The following is a 9,526-nucleotide window of genomic DNA, read 5'->3' on the forward strand; positions in this document are numbered from 1 at the left end:
GAAACATATAAGCTGAGTAAACGCAAAATGAGTGACAATGGAAAGGTATTGTTACAAAATCACTGCTATGAACAGCAGCATATAAACCGATAAAAACTAAACCACACAAATATAAGGGCATGTATAGCCATCTTGCTATAAATGCTAACCTAACTGTATGATTAATAGCAGATGTCTACTACTATTACTGGTCAAGGCCAAGTGTACTCAAATACTCCTTTACTGTCTAAATAAGAACTAATATGTGCATTCAAGATAGTCCACATAATAGGAGTTGTTTGAATAAGAACTAATATGTGCATTCAAGATAGTCCTCATAATATACCAGCATTAACTGCCACCTTTACTGTCTGAATACTAGATCACTTCTATTATGGTCATAGCCAAGTGTATAATATCCAAGCATTCCCCTTATGATCTATAATGCATACATTATAACATAACAGATACATATGTATCAAACTGAAGCAAAATTTAATAAACCACATATCAACCAATTGAAGTCGCAAATTCGCATATCCCGAAAGACTTGAAACATAATAAGTGCACGTACGACCCCTGTCACGTCCTAGATCAGGAGTCTCAATTCACAAATTGGAGGATAGAAGGACGACGCCCTAAACGTAGACCAGATTGCAAAATCGAAGCATGAACGGGGAAGATCACCAGGTCAGATTCGCATTCACGGCAGGAAACTGATCTCAAAATGCGATCCGCGGCGCGAAACTGATTTCGAAATGCGATCCACGGCGCGAAACTGATGTCGAAATGCGACCCGCGGCGCGAAACTGATATCGAAATGCGATCCCCGGTGCGAAACTGATATCGAAATGCGATCCGCGGCAGGGAACTGATCTCGCAAAGGGGATTCATGGCGCGTAAACCAACACTCGCAGAAAATTGAAGAGGCGAGGAAGACACACCTGCGGGAGCTGGCGACTGCGGCAGACGCGACCGAAGAAGAGAAGCGACGAGATCCTCGATCACGTCGTCCCGGCCCGGCGACGAGATTCAGGTAGGGTTTCTGCGCCGCGGAGAAAGGTTTAGGGAGGGGAGGGGAGGCGAGGCGAGGCGAGGGGACTGGGGTGGGTGCGGGTGTTCGACCCACGGACGCGGCTCGTGTGCTCCGCCCAGTTCCGGTTGCGCGTAACCGGAAACTACGTTTGGTCTTTCCCCTTTGTCACGTATAGAAAACTTGCATGCAGAGCACGTCTACCTTTTCCTTTTGCGGGGAAGAGTTATTTTTGTATATTATACTGAAAATGGTAGGAGTATTTTTAAACTTCAAAAACATTTCAACGAATACATAATACTCCTCTGTATTACTAAAAAATATAATACCTTTTTGGGTCTTTTACATCTGTGTCCTTAACTCGAACCCACTACTCACATTTGCCCCTAATTCGAAAGCCTTCTCAAAAATGCCCCTCCGCCGTTACGTGCCCTTACAGAAATGCCCTTTTACGCCGTTACCGTCCGGTCAAAGCCGGTCAAAGGGCATTGACCGGCCCCAAAAAAATAGCAAAAAAAAATCTAAAAAATCTGAAAATTTGTGAGATCAAAGATACTCAGGTTCGCAAGGTGCGTGCAATTTTTCGTGCTGTTTGGGCATTCCAGGAGCTCGTGTTAAAGGAAAAACAGTAAATATGTAAGCCTGTGAACAGTAAATTCAAAAAAATAGCAAGAAAATTCAAAAAAATATGAAATTTTTTGGCATCAAAGAGGCTATGGTCTAAAAGCTGCGTGCCAATTTTTTTTGTGTTTGGACATTGGAGGGGCTTGTGGAGAAAAAAACAAAATCTGGCCCGGGAAAAAACTTGGGAAAAAATGACTATTTTGTTTTTTCTTGCGAGAGCTCCTCGCAAGTCATTTGATCACAAAAACTTGCAAGCACCTTGTGCACCCAATCCTCTTTGATGCCAAAAAATTTTATATTTTTTTGAATTTTCTTGCTATTTTATTTCAAATTTACTGTTCACTAGCGTGCATATTAACTGTTTTTCCTCGCCACGAGCTCCTGGAATGTCCAAATAGCACAAAAATTTGCACGCACCTTGCGCACATGAGTATCTTCGATCTCACAAAATTTTAGATTTTTTTAAATATTTTTGCTATTTTTTTCAGGACGGTCAAAGTTGTTTGACCGGACGGTAACAGCGCAAAAGGGCATTTCTGTAAGGGCACGTAACGGCGGAGGGGCATTTTTGAGCAGGCTTTCGAATTAGGGGTATATCTGATTAGGTGGTTCGAGTTAGGGACAGAAATGCAAATGGCCCTACCTTTTTTTACATTGTCATAGTGTTAAAAAAGTTTTTTAATTAAGTTTGAGAGGTAGTAGGTTACAATTAAATCATAAATTTATCTGCATCTACATCACTGATTGTATTTTTTGTTGGTAGCTCACCAAGCTGGCCGCTTGATATAGTAATAGGATTTTTTGCCCGCAGTTATTTAATAAGAGGGGCTGGCCATACATTACAGTATATGCCCTAACTTAAGATCTAACTCCGGAGGCAACATCCTTTTACCCACTGCAACTATGCCGATATGGTGTTAAGTTGTAGGCAGTTTATTGTGCCTCTGTTGTGATCCTTTTTCCAACCAACATAATCCAGGCTTGAAATACATTGCTTTTGATGGATAAAGATGATGCGACAACCAGATAAACAAAGCACATAATAGTTAATGTGTTGTCTTTCACTTTGAATCAAATTGAAGGAGATATGTATAAGGTATTTAAAGTTATTTTCATAATTATTCTTATATATCAGAGTATACAATCTTATGTATATATTGAAATAAGAAGCATCATTGTTTCTAATGAAGTTGTGTTCTCCTATTTTAGTCCAACACAATGAACTATCTCATCATCCAATTTTGATAAACAATACAATACATTGTTTTCACTTTTAAATATACTTTCAGATGAAAAATGCTTGTTGTTATTAATAATAAGTAACCTGGAGATGTCTACTACACAACTTGTTCTTGTAGACTTGTGTTAGGCCTCCAAGCACAGAGTTTTGTAGGACAGTAACAATTTTTCATAAAGTGGATGACCTAAGGTTTATCAATCCGTGGGAGGCGTAGGATCAAGATGGTCTCTCTCAAACAACCCTGCAACCAAATAATAAAAAGTCTCTTGTGTCCCCAACACACCAAATACAATGATAAATTATATAGATGCACTAGTTCGGCGAAGAGATGGTGATACAAGTGTCGTAATGATAGTAGATATTGCTTTTTGTAATGGTAACAATAAAAAACAGTAAGGTAGCAAGTAACAAAAGTGAGCACAAACAGTATTGCAATGCTTGAAAATGAGGCCTATGGTCCGTACTTTCGCTAGTGCAATCTCCCAACAATGCTAATATAATTGGATCATATAACCATCCCTCAACGTGCGATGAAGAATCACTCCAAAGTTCTTATCTAGCGGAGAATATAAGACGAAATTGTTTGTAGGGTACGAAACCACCTCAAAATTATCCTTTTCGATCGATCTTACCCAAGAGTTCGTACTAAAATAACACCAAGTTATCCATTCCGATCGATCTATCTAATAGTTTGTACTAAATAACACCATATGATACACATCAACCAACTCTAATGTCACCTAAATACTCCAATGTCACCAGGAGTATCCGTGAGTTGATTATACGATATGCATCAAACAATTTCTGATTTATAATACTTAATCCAACACAAAGAACCTCAAAGAGTGCCCCAAGATTTCTACCGAAGAAACAAGGACGAAAATGTGCATCAACCCCATGCATAGATTACCCCAATGTCACCTTAGAAATCCACAAGTTGAGTGCCAAAACATATATCGAGTGAATCGATATGATACCCCATTGTCACCACTGATATTCATAGCAAGACATACATCAAGTGCTCTCAAATCCATAAAAGTATTCAATCTGATAAAACGAAATCTCAAAGGGAAAACTCAATTCATCACAACAAGATAGAGAGGAGAAAACACCATATGATCCAACTATATTAACAAAGCCCGCGATACATCAAGTGTTGGGGAACGTTGCATGGAAAACAAAAAATTTCTACGCACACGCAAGATCTATCCATAGAGATGCATAGCTATGAGAGGGGAGGGTGTGTCCGCGTATCCTCGTAGACCGTTAAGCGGAAGCGTTTTTCAACGCGGATGATGTAGTCGTACACCTTCACGATCTGCCCGGTCAAGTACCGAACGTACGACACCTCCGCGTTCAGCCACGTTCAGCTCAATGACGTCCTCGCCTTCTTGATCCAGCAAGACGGGCGTAGTAGTAGATGAGTTCCGGCAGCACGACGCGTGGTGACGGTGGTGGTGAAACTATCCGCGGGGCTTTGCCAAGCACAACGGACGTGGACGGAGGAGGAACTAGAACTAGAGGAGACGGGGCACCGCACACGGGTTGGGGATCGTGGTGTGTGTTGCTCCTCTCCCTCCTCTCATATATATAGGTGGGGGAGGGGAGGTAGCCTAGGGCTCCCCGAAGATGGCCGACGCCCGCCCTGGGCTCCTGCCCTGGCCGCGCCCCCCTTTCCTTTCTTGTGGGGTGGAGGAGAAGGTAGGAGGGGGGCCGGAGGCTCCCTTGCCTTAGGTGCCCCCCTTTCCTTCCCTATAGGGCCGGCGGCCAGGGAGAGGGCGCGCCAGACCCTTGTGGGCTGGTGTGTTCCTCCCTTGGCCCATTAGGCCCATATACTCCCTATATGTCTCCCGGAACCCCTTCCGATGACCCAATGAATACCCGGTGCATTCCGAAACCTTTCCGGAGACCAAATAGCATCGTCCTATATATTAATCTTTACCTCCGGACCACTCCAGAGGTCCTCATCATGTCCGTGATCTCATCCGGGACTCTGAACAACATTCGGTCACCAATTCACATAACTCATATAATACTATATCGTCAACGAACGTTAAGCGTGCGGACCCTACGGGTTCGAGAATGATGTAGACATGACCGAGACGCTTCTCCAATCAATAACCAATAGCGGGATCTGGATGCCCATTTTGGTTCCTACATATTCTACAAAGATCTTTACCGGTCAAACCTTTATGACAACATACGTATTTCCCTTTGTCTGTCGGTATGTTACTTGCCTGAGATTCGATCATCGGTATCTCCATACCTAGTTCAATCTCGTCACCGGCAAGTCTCTTTACTCGTTTCGTAATACATCATCTCGTAACTAACTCCTTAGTCACTTTGCTTGCAAGCTTCTTGTGATGTTGTATTACTAAGAGGGCCCAGAGATACCTCTCTGTCATACGGAGTGACAAATCCCAATCTCGATTCATGCCAACTCAATATACACCTTCAGACATACCTATAGAGCATCTTTATGATCACCCAGTTACGTTGTGATGTTTGATAGCACATAAGGTATTCCTGCGGTATCCGGGAGTTGCATGATCTCATGGTCGAAGGAATATGTATTTGACATTAAGAAAGAAGTAGCAATAAACTGAATGATCATATGCTGAGCTAATGGATGGGTCTTGTCCATCACATCATTCTCCTAATGATGTGATCCCATTATCAAATGACAACTCATGTCTATGGTTAGGAAACCTTAACCATCCTTTGATCAACGAGCTAGTCTAGTAGAGGCTCACTAGGGACACGGTATTTGTTTATGTATCCAGACATGTATTTAAGTTTCCGGTCAATACAATTCTAGCATTAATAATAAACCTTGATCATGAATAAGGAAATATAATAATAACAACTTTATTATTGACTCTAGGGCATATTTCCATCAGTCTCCCACTTGCACTAGAGTCAATAATCTAGCTCACATCGCCATGTGATTAACACCCAAAGAGTTCACTAGAGTCAATAATCTAGTTCACAACCCTATGTTATTAACACCCAAAGAGTTCTAAGGTGTGATCATGTTTTGCTTGTGAGAGAGGTTTTTAGTCAACAAGTCTGCAACATTCAGATCCGTGTGTACCTTGCAAATATCTATGTCTACAATGCTCTGCATAGAGCTACTCTAGCTAATTGCTCCCACGTTCAATATGTATCCAGATTAAGACTCAGAGTCATCCGGATCAGTGTCAAAACTTGCATCGACGTAACCCTTTATGACGAACTCTTTATCGCCTCCATAACCGAGAAACATTTCCTTAGTCCTCTTTAGGTACCTAAGGATAAGTTTGACCACTGTCCTATGATCCACTCCTGGATCACTATTTTACCCCCTTGCCAGACTCATGGAAAGACACACATCAAGTCTGGTACACAGCATGGCATACATAATAGAACGTATGGTTGAGGCATAGGGAATGACTTTCATTCTCTCTCTATCTTCTGCCATGGTCGGGCTTTGAGTCTTACTCAACTTCACACCTTGCAACACAGGCAAGAACCCTTTCTTTGACTGGTCCATTCTTGAAAACTTTGTCAAGGTATGTGCTTTGTGAAAGTCCTATTAAGCGTCTTGATCTATCTCTATAGATCTTGATGCCCAATATATAGGTAGATTCACCGAGGTCTTTCATTGAAAATTCTTATTCAAGTATCCTTTTATGCTATCCAGAAATTCTATATCATTTTCAATCAACAATATGTCATCCACATATAATATGAGAAAATGCTACAAAGCTCCCACTCAGTTTCTTGTAAACGCAGGCTTCACCATAAGTCTGTATAAAACCATATGCTTTGATCACCTCATCAAAGTGTATATTCCAACTCTGAGATGCTTGCACCAGTCCATAGATGGATTACTGGAGTTTGCACACTTTGTTAGCACCCTTAGGATCGACAATAATTTCTGGTTGCATCATATACAACTCTTCTTTAAGAAATTCATTAAGGAATGCAGTTTTGATGTCCATTTGTCAGATTTCATAATCATAAAATGCGGCTATTGCTAACATGATTCGGACAGGTTTAAGCATCGCTATGAGTGAGAAAGTCTCATCATAGTCAACCCCTTGAACTCGTCAAAAACCTTTTGCATCAAGTCGAGCTTTATAGATAGTGATATTACCATCAGCGTCCGTCTTCTTATTGAAGTTCCATATTCTCAATGGCTTGCCGATCAACGGGCAAGTCTACCAAAGTCCAAACTTTGTTCTCATACATGGATCCTATCTCAGATTTCATGGCCTCAAGTCATTTGTCGGAATTTGGGTTCATCATAGCTTCTTCATAGTTCATAGGTAATCCGTGGTCTAATAACATGACTTCCAGGACAGGGTTATCGTACCACTCTGGTGTTGTACGTGTTCTGGTCGACCTACAAAGTTTAGTAGTAAGTTGATCTGAAGTTTTATGATCATCATCATTAGCTTCCTCTCTAATCGGTGTAGGCATCACAGAAATGGTTTTCCCTGGTGTGCTACTTTCCAATTTGAGAGAAGGTACAACTACCTCATCAAGTTCTACTTTCCTCCCACTCACTTATTTCGAGAGAAAGTCCTTCTCTAGAAAGGACCCGTTCTTGGCAACAAAGATCTTGCCTTCGGATTTGTGGTAGAAGGTATACCCAATGGTCTTTAGGGTATCCTATGAAGACGCACTTCTCCCATTTGGGTTCGAGCTTATTAGGCTGAAGCCTTTTGACATAAGTGTCACATCCCCAAACTTTAAGAAACGACAACTTAGGTTTCTTCCCAAACCATAGTTCATACAGTGTCGTCTCAATGGATTTAGACGGTGCCCTATTTAACGTGAATGCGACTGTATCTAATGCATAACCCCAAAATGATAAAGGCAAATTGGTAAGAGACATCATAGAACACACCATATCTAATAAAGTACGGTTACGACGTTCAAACACACCAGTATGCTGTGGTGTTCCAGGTGACGTGAGTTGTGAAACTATTCCACATTGTTTTAAATGAAGGCCAAACTCGTAACTCAAATATTCACCTCCACGATCAGATCGTAGAAACTTTATTTTCTTGTTACGATGATTCTCTACTTCACTTTGAAATTCTTTGAACTTTTCAAATGTTTCATAATTGTGTTTCATCAAGTAGATATACCCATATCTAGTCAATTCATCTGTAAAGGTTAGAAAATAACGATACCCGCTGCGTGCCTCAATACTCATCGGACCGCATACATCAGTATGTATTATTTCCAATAAGTCATTAGCTCGCTCCATTGTTCCGGAGAACGGAGTTTTAGTCATCTCACCATGAGGCATGGTTCGCAAGTATCATATGATTCATAATCAAGATTCCAAAAGTCCATCCGCATGGAGTTTCTTCATGCGCTTGTTGCACTATCATTATCAACTTTGCATCTTTTGGCATCAATATTATGAATATGTGTATCACTACGATTGAGATTCAACAAGAACAGACCATTTGTCACAGGTGCATGACCATAAAAGATATTACTCATATAAATAGAACAACCATTATTCTCTGACTTAAATGAATAATCATATCACAATAAACAAGATCCAGATATAATGTTCATGCTCAACGCTGGCACCAAATAACAATTATTGAGGTCTAAAACTAATCCCGAAGGTAGATGTAGAGGTAGCGTGCCGACGGCGATCACATCGACCTTGGAACCATTCCCGACGCGCATCGTCACCTCGTCCTTAGCCAATCTTCATTTATTCCGTAGCTCTTATTTCGAGTTACAAATATGAGCAACCGAACCGGTATCAAATACCCAGACACTACTATGAGCATTAGTAAGGAACACATCAATAAGATGTATATCAAATATACCTTTGTTCACTTTGCCATCCTTCTTATCCGCTAAATATTTTGGGGTAGTTCTGCTTCCAGTGACCATTTCCCTTGTAGTAGAAGCACTCAGTTTCAGGCTTGGGTCCAGCTTTGGGCTTCTTCACGGGAGTAGCAATTTTCTTGCCATTCTTCTTGAAGTTCGCTTTCTTTCCCTTGACATTTTTCTTGAAACTAGTGGTCTTGTTAACCATCAACACTTGATGCTCCTTCTTGATTTCTACCTCCGCGGCCTTAAGCATTGCGAAGAGATCGATAATTGTTTTCTCCATCCCGTGCATATTATAGTTCATCACAAAGCCTTTATATCTTGGTGGCAGTGACTGAAGAACTCCGTCAATAACACTCTCAGCTGGAAGATCAATTCCCAACTGAGTCAAGTGGTTGTGGTACCCAGACATTCTGAGTATGTGTTCACTGACAAAACTGTTCTCCTCCATCTTACAACTATAGAACTTGTTGGAGACTTCATATCTCTCAACCCGGGCATTACCTTGAAATATCAACTTCAGATCTTGGAACATCTCATATGCTCTGTGGTGTTCAAAACGTCTTTGAAGTCCCGGTTCTAGGCCATAAAGCATGGCACACTGAACTAGCGAGTAGTCATCAGTCCGAGTTTGCCAGGCGTTCACAACATCTAGATTAGCGGGAGCGGGTGGGTTACCTAGCGGTGCATCAAGGACATAATTCTTCTGTGCATCAATGAGGATAATCCTCAAGTTACGGACCCAGTCCGTGTAGTTGCTACCATCATCTTTCAACTTAGCTTTCTCTAGGAACGCATTA

Source organism: Triticum urartu, chromosome 5 (genome assembly GCF_003073215.2).
Source record: "Triticum urartu cultivar G1812 chromosome 5, Tu2.1, whole genome shotgun sequence".
Classification (NCBI taxonomy): Eukaryota; Viridiplantae; Streptophyta; class Magnoliopsida; order Poales; family Poaceae; genus Triticum; species Triticum urartu.